At 44.5% G+C, this 16,237-nt stretch overlaps 1 protein-coding gene across 50 annotated transcripts in view; it reads left to right on the forward strand.

Annotated features, from left to right (window-relative positions):
- The first annotated feature begins 10,884 nt into the window (after positions 1 to 10,884).
- HP1BP3 (heterochromatin protein 1 binding protein 3) overlaps positions 10,885 to 16,237 on the forward strand; it is a 41,127-nt gene continuing 35,774 nt past the window's right edge. For 25 of the 50 annotated variants that reach the window (XR_014078289.1, XR_014078299.1, XR_014078298.1 and 22 more), the window contains exon 1: positions 10,885 to 11,013. The gene's annotated coding sequence lies outside the window, so the exon portion shown is untranslated. The other 25 variants (XR_014078302.1, XR_014078291.1, XR_014078306.1 and 22 more) reach the window with 4 other exon arrangements.

Consider the following 16,237-nt stretch of genomic DNA (forward strand, 5'->3'; position numbering starts at 1 on the left):
ACTCACTAGTCCCAATTTATTAGTCTTATAGACAATTACCTTTCCTATTCAATACACTTCAGCTCTATAAGTCTCAACATCCTCCAGTAGTTTAGGGAGAGATCCACTATGTGCTCACTAGCTTCAGATACCACATGTATCCCTCAGAGGGAAAGAGATTACCTGTTAGTATTAGGATTACCACCCACCCCATGCCCCCAAAGACATCACTTTGTGTTACCAAATCCTGAAGTCACTTACATGTCAAAGAAACCATGTGCCAAGTTTTTTTAAAAAATGAATATATTATTTGAAATATGTTTAGGCTTATAGAAGAGTTTCAAAGCTAGTAGAGTGATTCCCATGCACCTTTCATCTGATTCCCCGTTATCATTAATGTCTTACATTACCAGGGGCTTCCCTTGTGGCTCAGTGGGTAAAGAATCCACCTGCAATGCTTGAGACCTGGGTTAGATCCCTGGGGTTGGGAAGATCTCCTGGAGAAGGAAACAGCTACCCACTCCGGTATTCTGGCCTGGAGAATTCCATGAACTGGACAATCCATGGGGTCACAATGAGTCAGACACACTGAATGACTTTCACTTTCACTTACATTACCAGTGGACATTTATCAGAACGAAGAAGCCAGCACTGGTACATTGCTGTGAACTAAACTCTAGACTTTGGGTTTCACGACTGCCCTTTTTGTCCTTTTTCTCCTGGATGCGATCCGGGAGACCACGATGTGTTTAGTCATTGTGTATTCTTAAGTGTCCTCTGGGCTCGGACAGTTTTCCAATCCTTGCTTCTATGTCACCACCTTGACATCACTGGTCGGGTATTTTGTAGAATGTTCCTCAATTGGGTTTGTCTGGTGTTTTTCTCCTGATTGTTATTGTTCGGTCAATAAGTTGTGTCCGACTCTTTGCAACCTCATGAACTGTAGCACACCAGGCTTCCCTGTCCATCACTATCCCTGAGTTTCCTCACACTCATGTCTGTTGAGTCAGTGATGCCATCCAACCATCTCATCCTCTGTCGTCCCCTTACCTCCTGCCTTCAATCTTTCCCAGCATCAGGGTCTTTTCCAATGAGTCAGCTCTTCACATCAGGTGGCCAAAGTATTGGAGTTTCAGCTTCAGCATCAGTCCTTCCAATGAATATTCAGGGTTGATTTCCTTCAGGACTGACTGGTTTGATCTCCTTGCAGTCCAAGGGACTCTCAAGAGTCTTCTCCAGCACCACGTGATTAGACTAAGGTAATGAGTTTGGGATAAAAATACTTTGTAAGTGAAGTGCCCTTCTTATAACAGGGGGTATGTGATGCTCCCATGACATCATTGGTGATGTTTCACCTTAACTGTGTAGTTATGGTGGTGTTTGCCAGGTCTCCACTCCAAAGTTAGCTTTTCTTCTCCCCTTTTCTTACTCTGGTCTGTTGGGAAGCTAGTCACTAAGTATCAATTCAGATTCATGTATATTTATTTTATACTTTGAGTTATAATCCAATACCACATTATTTTGTCACATGGGTTGTTCCAGCTTTGACCTTGGGAGCACATTTAAGGTGATTCATGTGTTTCCTTGACATTTCTTCATCTGTAGATTGTAGGGCACTTACTTTGTGACAGTACAGGAAACCGCTACCTGTAGAATCAGCCATTCCTTCTAGGAGCCTGGTTTCTTTCAAAGAATGGTATTTAGAAACCAAGATCTGGGCATTGGGGGAGCTCATTACTACTGGTGTGTCTCTGCTTCTTGTTTTGCTGGCACTTTAAACTCTTTCTTTTTACTGAAGGTGAGATCTTTCTAGTTTCACAGGAACACTATGGCTTTTTGAAAATACTGCTTCATTTTTTCCATGATAACTCTGGTACTCAAAAGACCCATCCTGTAGACACTATAATTATGTTTTTGCTCATCGTACATAACAGGAAGAAAGGACTGAAAATACTCCCTCTCTTTCCCTATAATGATGATTAGTTTTAACTTTCCCCTAGCTAGCAATATTCAGACAGTCTATTAAAGTGTACCATACAGTACAGTGTTAAAATGTTGCCTAGATGACTAACTCAGTTAAATAATAATAATGGAAATTAAGTAACCAGAAGTTAACTGACAGTGCAAGTACTGCATATTGAAACTTGATGAGATGCAGCTAAAGCAGTATTTTGAGGTAAACGTAAAGTCTTAGATTTATCCAGTAAACATGAAATTAGGTCATCAGAGGAGCCAACTGGGCCAAAAACGGAAATGGTACATGGGTGGGTAGCAAGAATTCATCCAGGAAGAAGTTGTAAGCCATACTAGAAAAGAGATCTTGACTGGCATTGGGATATTTGTGTTCTAATGCTAATGCTCCTGTTCAGTGGTAATTTGTCCAGTTCTCACTTGTATGGGCTCTCACTGTCCTCTCTAAAAAGAGTTTACTCTTGGACTTCCCTCATGTGGTACAGAGGATAAGAATCTGCCTGGTGATGCAGGGGACATGGGTTTGATCCCTAGTCTGGGAAGATGCCATATGCCATGGAGCAACTAAAGCCTGTGCACCACAATTACTGAAGCACTCTGCCTGGAGCCTGTGCTCTGCAACAAGAGAAGCCACTGCAAGGAGAAACCCGTGCACTGTGACGAAGGGTGGCCCCCTCTTGCCAAAAAGCCTTTAAGCAGCAACTAAGACCCAGCGCAACCAAAAAATAAAAAGTGTTTACTCGTGCCAACCATATGAGCACATCCAGAATCACTATCAATACTGTTTCCCAAGCTTAACAATGCATTAAGTCTTGGTGAAATACGGTATTATTAAACTTTTTGAAGAAGTAAGAGTCATGTACGGATGTGAGAGTTGGACCATAAAGAAGGCTGAGCGGTGAAGAATTGATGCTTTTGAACTGTGATGCCAGAGAAGACACTTGAGTCCCTTGGACTGCAAGATCAAACCAGGAGATCAACCCTGAATGTTCACTGCAAGGACTGATGCTCACACTGGAGCTCCAGTACTTTGGCCACCTGATGTGAAGACCCAACTCACTGGAAAAGACCCTGATGCTGGGAAAGATTGAGGGCAAGGGGAGAAGGGAATGACAGAAGATGAGATGGTTGGATGGCATTACTGACTCGATGGACATGAGTTTGAGCAAGCTCCGGGAGATGGTGAAGAACAGGGAAGCCTAGCATGCTGCAGTCCATGGGGTTGGACATGACTGAACAACAATAAGACTATGAAGATTTTCTGAAATTTTCTAAACAAATGACTATCCAGCAGTTGGACTTGTTCTAGCAGTGATTTCCTTCCTGACTCTTCTGAAATATTTACCTCTTATTGATAATATGTCTTCTGACCTGGTCCTAGGAAACCATCTTTGGCAAAGCTCCAACAGCATTCCTATCTAACTGCTTCCTAGAACATTGAGTACTGTGGCTCAGCACTGCTGCATGGTAGATTCACCCGAGAGTTTTCAAAAACACAAATCTTGGGACTCAACCCCTGGGCGGCAGTTTCCGAATTTCTGGAGATGAAACCTTGGCATCATTTTGTTTTTAAGTTGCCTAGGTGATTCTACCACTGTGCAATGGGGAAAATGATCTGATTTACCAAATAGTTTAGAGAACAACTTATATTTTCAAGTATTTAAAACATATTTTTCAACTGCAAGGTGTTGGTTGGACACACAAGTGTGGCATTACAAATGGCACATGTTTTGAAAAGACAGCACTGTGAAAGCAGGTAATGGGTGCCCTGTATAAACCAGGGGATTAGGGTATGCTTCCTTTAGGAAGAGAATTTTAAACTGAGAAGTTTAAAGAATTAAACAGTTATGGGATGGGTTCAAGTAGACAGGATCATGAGTGCAAAGGAGATGCAGGGTATATTTAAAAAATGAAGCAAGAGTGCCAGGTACGGTGAGAGTTCATTCTCACATGCAAAAGTAGAATTTGAATATGTCCTATGACAAATTAATCCAGACAAACCTTTTCTGGACTAAAGGATGAAAAGTACTTTTTGAAAATTGCCTTATACTCTCAATTCAGTAGAATTTGCTAGAGACCTACCTTCATTGCGTGTGCTTTCTTTTTTTAAATAAGTTCTCACTTAGGAATGGCAGTACTTTTTCATCATTTAATGACCCCAGCCCCAAAATTTAGCTATTTAGGTTGGAATAGCTTCTGGCTCTTTGGAAAGCAGTTTAAGTTTATATCTAAGATTGCTGCTGCCGCCATTGTTTAGTCGCTTCAGTCGTGTTCAACTCTGTGTGACCCTATGGACTGTAGCCCACCAGGCTCCTCTCTCTGCCCATTAGATTTTACAGGCAACAGTACTTAGAGTGGGGGCCATGCCCTCCTCCAGAGGATCTTCCTGACCCAGGGATCAAACCCAGGTCTCCTGCATTGCAGGCAGATTCCTTACTGCTGAGCCACCAGGGAAGCCCATATCTAAGATTAAGGTCATTGAAAGTATGGACCCTAGATCGGCAGAATCAGTATCACCTGTGAGCACATCAGAACTGACCAAACACAGACCCTAACCTACTAACTCAGAATCTGAAGGAATGGAAAGAGCCCAAGAAACGTTTAACAAGCTCTCAGGCACACTGAAGTTTGAGAACTACTGCCTAAGGAACACTTTGTATCCCTGCCAGTTTATAAAGCTCTTCACCAAAAGCTAACTAAGAATAAGTGCTGTTTTATTTAAAACATTTCAGTTCAGTTGCTTAGTCGTGTCCGACTCTTTGCGACCCCATGGACTGCAGCACGCCAGGCTTCCCTGTCCATCACCAACTCCTGGAGCTTGCTCAAACTCATGTCCATCGAATCAATGATGCCATCCAACCATCTCATCTTCTGTCGCCCCCTTCACCTCCTGCCTTCAATCTTGCCCAGCATAAAGGTCTTTTCCAATGAGTCAGTTCTTTGCATCAGGTGGCCAAAGTATTGGCGTTTCAACTTCAGCATCAGTCCTTCCAATGAATATTCAAGACTGATTTCCTTTAGGATGGACTGGTTGGATCTCCTTGCAGTCCAAGGAACTCTCATGAGTCTTCTCCAACACCACAGTTCAAAAGCATCAATTCTTCGGCACTCAGCTTTCTTTATAGTCCAACTCTTACGTCCATACATGACCACTGGAAAAACCATAGTCGTGACTAGACGGACCTTTGTTGGCAAAGTAATGTCTCTGCTTTTTAATATGCTGTCTAGGTTGGTCATAACTTTCCAAGGAGTAAGCGTCTTTTATTTTCATGGCTGCAATCACCATCTGCAGTGATTTTGGAGCCCAGAAAAATGAAGTCAGCCACTGTTTCCAGTTTCCCCATCTATCTGCCATGAACTGATGGGACTGGATGCTGTGATCTTAGTTTTCTGAATGTTGAGCTTTAAGCCAACTTTTTCACTCTCCTCTTTCACTTTCATCAAGAGGCTCTTTAGTTCTTCTTCACTTTCTGCCATAAGGGTGGTGTCATCTGCATATCTGAGGTTATTGATATTTCTCCCAGCAATCTTGATTACAGCTAGTGCTTCAGGCAGCCCAGCATTTCGCATGATGTACTCTGCATATAAGTTAAATAAGCAGGGTGACAATATACAGCCATGATGTACTCCTTTCCTGATTTGGAACTAGTCTGTTGTTCCATGTCCAGTTCTAACTGTTGCTTCTTGACCTGCATACAGGTTTTTCAGGAGGCACATAAGGTGGTCTGGTATTCCCATCTCTTTTAAGAATTTTTCACAGTTTGTTGTGATCCACACAGCCAAAGGCTTTGGCGTAATCAATAAAGCAGAAGTAGATGGAACTCTCTTGCTTTTCCGATGATCCAACGGATGTTGGCAATTTGATCTCTGGTTTCTTTGCCTTCTCTAAATCCAGCTTGAATGTCTGGAATTTCACAGTTCACGTACTGTTGAAGCCTGGCTTAGAGAATTTTGAGCATTACTTTGCTAGTGTGTGAGATGAGTACAATCGTGCAGTAGTTTGAGCATTCTTTGGCATTGCCTTTGGGATTAGAATAAAAACAGACCTTTTTCAGTCCTTTGGCCACTGCTGAGTTTTCCAAATTTGCTGGCATATTGAGTGCAGCACTTTCACAGCATCATCTTTTAGGATTTGAAATAGCTCAACTGGAATTGCATCTCCTCCACTAGCTTTGTTCCCAGTGATACTTCGTAAGGCCCACTTGACTTCACATTCTAGGATGTCTGGCTCTAGGTGCGTGATCACACCATCGTGATTATCTGGTTCCTGAGGGTCTTTTTTGTATACTTCTGTGTATTCTTGTCACTTCATAGTATCTTCTGCTTCTGTTAGGTCCATATCATTTATGTCCTTTATTGTGCCCATCTTTGCATGAAATGTTCCCTTGGTATCTCTAATTTTCTTGAAGAGATCTCTAGTCTTTCCCATTCTATTGTTTTCCTGTATTTCTTTGCATTGATCACTGAGGAAGGCTTTGTTATCTCTCCTTGCTATTCCTTGGAACTCTGCATTCACATGGGTATATCTTTCCTTTTCTCCTTTGCCTTTAGCTTCTCTTCTTTTCTCAGCTATTTGTAAGATCTCGTCAGACAACCATTTTGCCTTTTTGCATTTCTTTTTCTTGGGGATGGTCTTGATCACTGTCTCCTGTACAATGTCATGAAAACTTTTCAGTTGAGTTCAGTTCAGTCGCTGAGTCATGTCTGACTCTTTGGGATCCCATGAACTGCAGCACGCCAGGCCTCCCTGTCCATCACCAACTCCCTGAGTCCACCCAATCCCATGTCCATCGAGTCGGTGATGCCATCCAGCCATCTCATCCTCTGTCGTCCCCTTCTCCTCCTGCCCTCAATCTTTCCCAGCATCAGGGTCTTTTCCAGTGAGTCAGCTGTTTGCATCAGGTGGCCAAAGTATTGTAGTTTCAGCTTCAACATCAGTCCTTCCAGTGAACACCCAGGACTGATCTCCTTTAGGATGGACTGGTTGGATCTCCTTGCAGTCAAGAGTCTTCTGCAACACCACAGTTCAAAAGCATCAATTCTTCTGCACTCAGCTTTCTTTATAGTCCAACTCTCACATCCATACATGACCACTGGAAAAACCATAGCCTTGACTAGACGGACCTTTGTTGGCAAAGTAATGTCTCAGCTTTTTAATATGCTGTCTAGGTTGGTCATAACTTTCCAAAGAGTAAGCCAACTTTTTCACTCTCCTCTTTCACTTTCATCAAGAGGTTCTTTAGTTCTTCTTCACTTTCTGCCATAAGGGTGGTGTCATCTGCATATCTGAGGTTATTGATATTTCTCCCGGCAATCTTGATTCCAGCTTGTGCTTCCTCCAGCCCAGCATTTCTCATGATGTACTCTGCATACAAGTTAAATAAGCAGGGTAACAATATACAGGCTTGACGTCCTCTTTTCCTGGTTTGGAACCAGTCTGTTGTTCCATGTCCAGTTCTAACTGTTGCTTCCTGACCTGCATACAGGTTTCTCAAGAAGCAGGTCAGGTGGTCTGGTATTCCCATCTCTTTCAGAATTTTCCACAGTTTATTGTGATCCACACAGTCAAAGGCTTTGGCATAGCCAATAAAGCAGGATCCCTTCAAGGAGCTAGAAACATTGACTCCAGTTGAACACCAGAGGGCTAATGACATCTGAGACAGAGCTCTCAAACTGTGAATGGCAAAATTAATGGATTTCATCCAGCATTGTAAATATATATATTATATACACACACACACACACACACACATACATGGGGGGAGAACATATGAGGGTAAATGTTATTTTGTCAAGTTTATTTGGTTTGTATATTCTGATAGATGATCCTTTATCCAAAAGTTGGGATCAGACATATTTTAGACTCAGAATTTTTCAAAGTTTAGAAAGAAGTGTTTCAGTTCGATGACTACTAGGATGAATGGAGTTAAAATTATTGTCACCAGTGAGCAGAAGAAAGTACAACACCGGCAGAGGAGGATCCAGGGTTGTTACTTATCTCTAAACCAGGGTCTTGGCCTCAGGAAATAAATAATAAAAGAGAAAAACCATTAAAGGGGTGGCAGTGGTGAAGTGATATTAAATGTCTTCATCAGCCTCTTTTTTTTTTTTTGGACCTAATAGTATAAATTGTTCTCTTGCCATCCCTTTTCAAGCTGCAATGAAATTTGAGAGTCATTTCCAGTCTTCCTGGCTCGAAACTGGAAAAGTCAAGTGACCCCAGTCCTACTAGAACCGTACCTTCTTAAGGAACCAATCTCCAGCCAGGCTTTTGGTTACTTCTGTGTGAAATTACAGAAGTAATTGGCCTTGATTTGTGGGGAAAATAAAGATAGATTTGCTAGGAACAGAAACATCTCTCCCCACCAGACAATCAAGAATTATTCTTCAAACGTCTGTGTCAACACGCAGTAGAATGTGAGTAAAATAGGTGGATGTATCTTTCATGCTCAATCTCATGAGGCAGTGTCGTAGCTCTGATCTGGAGTATTCCCGGAATCTGAAATTGCTTCAACTTCTTCTAATGCCTAAATCTCCAAAGTCACATTATTTTGTTTTTCTGTACAAAACACAACCTTTTAGCCTAACAGACTTAAGTATCACTTAGTGAAGAATAGCAAAAAAAAAAACCTATTGCGTTGACAACAGGCCATGAAGCCTGCAAAACTTGCTAAAGTTTCAAAAGTGACTTGGCTTCTGAAAAAAATGGATGTTTTTGTTGAAAACTAGAGATGCTGCAATTGCATTCTGGGGCTTTTCTAGTTCACAGAACCCTACATTTCTTCATGATTCTGGGACTCCTGAGTCATTCCTCTAACCTTGATGGCCCTGGGCAGAAGTGTCAAGTCATCACAGACAATAGCACATTTACTCCTTTTCTCTCTCCTAGGAGCTCCTTCTCTACGCAGACACAGTTCTTACACTTCTGATCCCTGACTATACAATGAAAAGCTTTATATTCTCAAGTTCAGAGGTTAAAACAATGAATTCTCAATTATCAGTTTGAGGCCTACATGTTAGCTCTCCTTGATATTAGCACTTTAAAAGTACTTTAGAAGAGAGTGAAGCTTAAAAGGAATGAATGGTGCCAACTTCAGGGATTTTGATTTCAGTGTGAGAGGTCTGTTTCCAAGAGGGTCTTACTGACGCTCTGATCATAACCTCCACACACTCCATAAGAACACAGCTGCTCTTCAACTTGCCAAAGTTTATGTTCCCTCCAATGCAGAATGTCAGACAGCCTAACAGCTTAAGGGTACAAAAATAATCATGTAACTCTGCTCTCAACAAACACAACTGAATGATGTTTTTACTAGTATAGCTCAAAGAAAACCAAGTGAGATAAACTATAAAACCATACCCCCATGGAGTGTTAACTCAGATGTGGCTAAGGATAAAATCAAAACTGACCAGATGTTACATTTAGCAGAGGTAAAATGCCTCAAGCAATATACATGTCCAATAAAAACTTCAAGTCCTTTTTTGTAAGCGAAAAAACACCTTCAGACTTCAGGAAGTGGTAGGTTTAGTGCCTAGTTGGGGGGTGGGGGGGGCGTGTGTTCAAGTACCTCTGTGTGCACACGAAGAATTTTGTTTCAGGGTTTCCCCCCTCGGGTGTATGTGTTGTAAAGAACAGAGTAAGTTGTGTGTGTTAAGCAAAAAATCTGTGTGGAGGTGGAATCTAGTTTGCTCTTATCTGTGTCAGCTCCATGTCTGAGATGGTGGTAAAGACATTTTCGGGAAAAAGAAAGGTAGGATGTTTCAAGCAAATAAATACATAAAAATGGAAGTGTCTTTTTAAAAGGAGACAAAAGATAGAAACGGTGATGAGATAACCCCAACTCCTTGTGAACATGTTTAATGGGACATCAGGATGCCAGGGCATTGGTAATGCCATTGGGACATTAATGGTAACACTCACCTTGTAAGGAATTTGTGGTTGTGGTGAAATTTTTATATAGCTGACTTTGGAACGGATGGAGTGGATGGCTGTGCCTGGGAAAGCTGGTGAGACAGTTAAAGTGCTCCTGGCAACGCCAGAGCCTGAGGACTGGGTTATAAAGTGCTTAAAATGGTTTCATAATAGATCTTTAGGACAGGTACACGCATTCGACTGCTTGTCACACTGCTCTGAGCCTCAAGGCTATTTCTCTATATATTCAGTAACCAAACCCCCTCTACCCCCACCAAAACACCTACTACTTTAGATACATCGAATTTTCCCAAAACCGACTTTGAAAAAGTTCTAACGTTTTTCAGCAGTAACGTACATAGCCTAAGCACGCTAGTACTAACGTAAAGATGACAATTCGAAGGGAATTCCCTTTCCAATCCCGACGTTTCCTTCTTGAGGACACTTCCCTGCATATGTGGATTAGGGAGCCCAGGAAGACCGCTTCATAGACTAGAAAAGCAACTTCTACAGTTCTTTTCCTGAGGCATTCCTACGCCCTGTGAGGAGACTTCATAGGAACGAACGTGAGATAACTGCACACTCTTCGCTCTCTAGGTTTCTAATCATTCCGTCGTCTTCAAAGAAGGGGGTCGTTCTTGTGCTCAATTCGGGAGCGGGAAAGCGCAACCCCCTCCAAAGGCAGACGGGGCGCCGAAATGGAAACTCAGCGACTGAACCCGACGACACTGAAAGCAGGCCCGCCAAGACCACGGGAGTCACCCGAGAGGGGCCACCGGAAGGCGCGCGGACACTCAGTGCCGCCCCGGCGTCCCCCGCGCCAGCCCCGCCCGCCCTCTCGCGCCCTCGCGTGCCCGACCGGGGGGAGGCGAGTCTCGCGCGCTCCCTCCGCGCCCGCGGGGTGTGGGGGGTGCGGGCGCCGGCGCGCGGGGGGGGCGGGGCCGGCGCGCGGGAGGCGCGCGGGGGGCGGGGCCGGCGTGAGGGATGGGCGCGCGCTCGCGCGCGCGCGCGGGGCCGCGAGCAGGGGGGCGGGGCGGCAGAGCTCGGCGGCTGGGCCTGGAGGACAGCGGTGGCTGAGGCGGTGAGCGGCAACGGGAGCGGAGCCGAGAAGCCTCGCAGCACGCGGGCGCCAGGAAGGGGGGAGCGCAGAGGTAACGCGGGACTGAACGGGCGGGCGGGCGGGCGGGCAGCGGGCACGGGCCCGCTGGACCCCGAAGGCGAGCAGCAGAGACCGCTCGCCCGGGGCGCCGACGCCGCTCCCTGAGAGGAGGGGGGCGGGGCGCTCGCGACCCCAGAGGTGGCGCTTTTTTTTTTTTGTCTGCCTTCTCCGGCCGCTCCGCCCCCTCTTCCCCTCCCCCCGCTTCGAACCGAGCCCCCTGCCCTTCTAGTGGAAGCCGCCTCCGGGGTCCTCTGGCGCGCGCGTGCGCGCGCTCCCGCCCTTGTTTTGTTTGGACCGGGGGGAGGTGAGGGAGCGCTTCCCTGATCGAGGGCCTTGCCTCGCAGCGCGCCTGCGCCGGCGTCCTCCCGCCCGGCTCTGATTGGCTGAGGGCTCGCGCATGCTCCCGAGGCGCGCGGCGGGGCCCCCGCGCCCTCCCTACTCACCCCACTCCCTCAGAGGTTTTCGGAGCCGGTTCGAAAGATGCCGGCGGCGGTGACTGGCTGTGGCGGACCCGCCCCCCACCCCCCTCCCCGGGGTCCCCGCCCTCGCCGCCGCTGCCGCCATTACGGAGCTCCCAGCGGTGAGTGCGCGGGGGCTGGAGCTCACGGTCTGCCGCCTCCTGCGTGGCGCGTTCGCGGGCGGGCGGGCGCTGCCCGGGGCGCGGCGTCGGCCTCCCGGAGCCGGAGCTCGCGCTGAGCCCGCCGCCCTTTGCCTCGCCGCCGTCATCCCGGCTCCGCTCTCTTCTCTTCCCGCCCCCACCCCCGCCTTGTGCTCGGCGCTCCCCGCCTTTGTCTCTGCTGGTCTTTCCGCCCGGGTTTTCGGGCCCAACGCGGAGTCAGCTGTCGGCGCCCCAGAAAAGCCGCCGCCGCCGCTGCTGCTGTTGCTGCTGCTGCCGCCGCCACGCGGGCCTAAGCTTTCGTTTTCTCCCCCTCCCCATGGCTTTCGTCGAGCTTGTGACTCACTGCTCCTTAGGCGAGGTGCATTTAGTTAATAAAGTCAAGCCTGTGAGTAGGGGCGTTTGTAAAGAGCTGGAGGCAGGAGGGGTGAAGTGAGAGCCCCAGATGAGAGGTAGTATTTTTCTTTTGATTACGAATTGACCGCTGGTCTGTGATCGAAACAGGGCTTCCCTTGTACCTCAGTTGATAAAGAATCTGCCTGCAATGCAGGAGAACCGAGTTCGATTCCTGGGTCGGGAAGATCGCCTGGAGAAGGAAATGGCAACCCACTCCAGTATCCTTGTCTAGAAAATCTCATGGACAGAGGAGCCTGGTGGGCTGCAGTCCAGGGGTCGCAAAGAGTCGGCCACGACTGAGCGACTAACACTATGATCGAAACATCACTTTGAGGGACAGTACCCCCGCACAGAGGATGGCCAAGGTGAACTTGACCCCTCTTTCCTTGTGTACCTTTTCTTTCTGCGGTTATGCTTCCTGACCTTACGTTACGTTGAAAAGTGACAATCTGGTTTGAAGTGCAGCTGGGAATTCCCCTGGGGCTTCACGGACAAGCTGACGTGCCTTAGAGTGAAGCTGCTGCTAAGTCGCTTCAGTCGTGTCCGACTCTGCGACCCCATAGACGGCAGCGCACCAGACTCCCCCGTCCCTGGAATTCTCCAGGCCAGAACACTGGAGTGGGTTGCCATTTGCTTCTCCAATGCATGAAAGTGAAAAGTGAAAGTGAAGCCGCTCAGTCGTGTCCGACTCCTAGCGACCTCATGAACTGCAGCCTGCCAGGCTCCTCCGTCCATGGGATTTTCCAGGCAAGAGTACTGGAGTGGGGTGCCATTGCCTTCTCCATAGAGTGAAGCTAGACGTGGCTAGTTTGACTTGGGAAGATTTGTTTGATCTGGTATAGGCGTGAAGCTGTTACGAGATTTTAAAATTTCATTGCTCTTTTCAGAAATTTAGTGCAACGTGTTTCAGAGTAGAAGTAACATTTTTAGAGGGTATTTTTGGCCTTGTCGAATTACAAGATTGAGGGCGAGAAGTTGGAGGAAGCGTCCTGAACTCTTCGTGTATAGATGAAAACACTTCCTCTTCAGCCAGTTAGATTGTGCTTAGCTTAGGAGGAGGTACCCGTAGTGTCCAGAGCGTCAGTGTCCGAGACAGATACTAATTAAGTAATACTGATTTATTTGAAATATGAAAGTGGAAAAAGTTTCCAGCAAATTACAGGCATACTTTTTGTGACATTACTCCGTAAGTCTGAATATAGTGAAAGACTTTAGATGGGGAACAATTTAGTGTAATCAGTGCAAGGCTAATGAGATTATAATATGTAGGTATTGCAGACATTTTATGGTAAAATATGAAATAATAGTACTTTCCCCAAAATGCATGCTTTCAGGGATATCGGAAAACTGAAGTACATTGTTGAACTCCTGCTTATTTTTCTAGTGCTTGCTCTTAAGGTAGAGAAAGTAAATTGAAACTCTAAAATTATGGACTTTTACAACCTTTTCTTTATTCCCTGTATTTAAACAGTTTAGCACTTCCCTTGACAAAAGCAGATCTTTGTATTGTTCATCTGACATTAAACTTAAAAAACAAAAACGGATTCATGACCACAGGAAGTCCACACAAACCACAGGTAAACTGAGATTGATTTGTCACATATAAGAACCCAGAAAAACTTATTCAAGTTTGGTTTATTCTTTCACTTTAACAAATATTTGTAGAGCACCTATTTGGAGCCTAGTATGTTTCTTGGGCAGGAAGTATATGACAGTGAACCAGCCAGATGAGGTCTCTGTCAGGGAAGTAGTGTGGCAGTCTGAAAGTCTGACCATTCAGAAGTGCAACATCAGCAGTTAAATTAATGGGTACTTGTTAAGGCAGTTGTAAGTTAACCATCCAGATAGTTTTGTCAGCTCTGTGATGAACCATGAACTGAGGAAATAAGTAATTAGCCAACCTATTATAAAGAGAGCCTTAAGTTACATGACCTTTATTAAGGAAATTCAGAACTGAGGCAAACATTTCTTAATTTCTTAATGTTTATATTAAGTTTTAAATTTTTATGTTTAAGTGTTCTTCACATGTGTTGAACATAGAAATAAGTACTGCCAGGTGTCATTGTTCATTCAACATTTGCCCCGCACTATTTTTTTTTTTTTAATTTATTTTATTTTTGGCCACAGGATTTTTGTTGCAGGATGTGGGCTTTCTCATAGTGGTGACTTCTCTTGTTGTGGAGCACCAGTTCTAGGCACGCGGGCTCAGTCGTCGAGGCTTAGTTGCCCTGCAGCATGTGGGATCTTCCAGGACCAGGGATCAAACCAGTGTCCCTTGCATTGCAAGGCAGATTCTTAACCACTGGACCACCAGGGAAGCCCTCCCCCCAGTATTTATCCTGCACCCACTATATGTTGGGCAGCTTCTAGCTGGGAACGCAGTGATGAATTAGTTCTAGCCCTTGTAGTACTTACATTCTGCTGAGAGAGACACATAATAAACAAGCAAATAGACATATATTGAGTTACAAGTGGTGTTAAATGCTGTGAAGAAACTTGAAGAAGAAAAAGAAGGATGGGAGGGCTTTCTGAGGGGGTGACACTGGGCCAAACCTGATTGAAGTATCTAGGAAAAGAATGCCGCAGTATGAGAACACAGCATGTGCAGAACACACACTGAGGACCAAAAGGTCTGTGTGTCTGGAGTCGAGAGTAGAGTGATGGGGAGGTTTAAGCAGGAGAATGTCAGGATTTGTTATTTTGGTGGATGCATCCAGGAAGCTTGGCAAACCAACTTATTTTTCAGTTATTCCAACTGGTCATACTTCTTACCTCACTTCATGATATTCTTGTCTTCGGGTCAATGATGTAGGGTGTCTTTATGGACCATGTACTTGTTGCCCTGGTTTTAGTCAATTTTATCATTTTGGCATTGAGAATAACTTCTTTGCACCCCTACTCCCTTTCTAAAACTTGTTTTCATTTTGAGCAATTAGTAAATATAGAGTTGACTGGAAAGGTTTTGACGTTTTTTTAGTGTTTTATTTACAGGGAGAATATATATTCTTTTAAAAAATGCTCTATGAAAAGGGACTCCTGAAGGTTTTGTTAACGTCACAGTATTGCTTTCAGCCTAGCTAGTATTATCATGGGTTAAGAAAGATGAATTAGCAGTATCACTTTACCAAGAATAACCTGATCGTGAAATTGTGCTTCTGAATGGTATTTACATATAAAAGTATCATCAGATTTGTTTTTTCTTTAAATCAAGGAAAGTATATTACTGTATAAGTGCTAGTTGGATGAGTAAGCAAGTTTATGTGTTGAAATTTTTCCAAGGTAGACTTTTAGCTTTCACAAACCTAAATAATGCCCTTAAGCCCATAGATTAGAAAACAAGAATTTTTTTGCAAGTATATTTAGTTTTTATTAAATTTATCTATTTTTAAAGGATAATTGCAATATTGTGTTGGTTTCTGCCGTACATCAACTTGGATTAGCCATAGGTATGCATATGTTCCCTCGCTCTTGATCCTCCCTGCCACCTCCCACCCCATCTCACCCCTCTAGGTTGTCACAAAGCCCCAAGAAAACAACTGTTGGTATTTTTGTGTTTTATTAAAGTTTTTGACATGAATTTCTGTATGAGCATTTTAAGTAGTTTTTGTAACAGTTGATAACGGTTACCTGACAAATTGAAAGCTCTTAAATTCCTGGACAAGTTTAAAGCAGAAGTTGAATGACTAGTCTCCTCTTGCCCAGTTCTTCGTTAATGTTCATTAGCACAAAGATCTAACTGATCATTTTCTTTTATTTTGGAGAAATTTTTATTATAAAGTGTCCTTGATTCTCAGATAAGATGGGGGGAGCAGAGGGTATTAAGCGATTAGGTAAATTTGAGTGATCTTACATAGATTTTATTTTTGAATATTTAATTTTGTTCTTTTGTGCTAATTTTGCTTAACATTAAAAATAATGACAAAGTCTTAGAAGCATGCTTAATCTCCTAGGTGATGGTCTGAATTTGCTTTTCTGAGTCTGGAGGCTCTTAGACTGTCATGTTCTTCAGCAGTATTTTTGTCCTTGTATAACTTCTCTGATGGAGATGGAGTTAAGTTTGCAGTTAACTTTCCTGACCCCTTTGAGGACATTAACAACAATAGCTTTCTCTGGTTAGTAAAATGATCGTTGGGTAAACATAGATGAAACTTTTCTAGGTCTTTTTAGTCTATTCTAAGCTCCTGATAGTAGGAGAGAGGATGGG

The sequence above is a fragment of the Giraffa tippelskirchi genome, chromosome 3 (assembly GCF_054371585.1).
Source record: "Giraffa tippelskirchi isolate mGirTip1 chromosome 3, T2T-mGirTip1v1.2.pri, whole genome shotgun sequence".
NCBI lineage: Eukaryota > Metazoa > Chordata > Mammalia > Artiodactyla > Giraffidae > Giraffa > Giraffa tippelskirchi.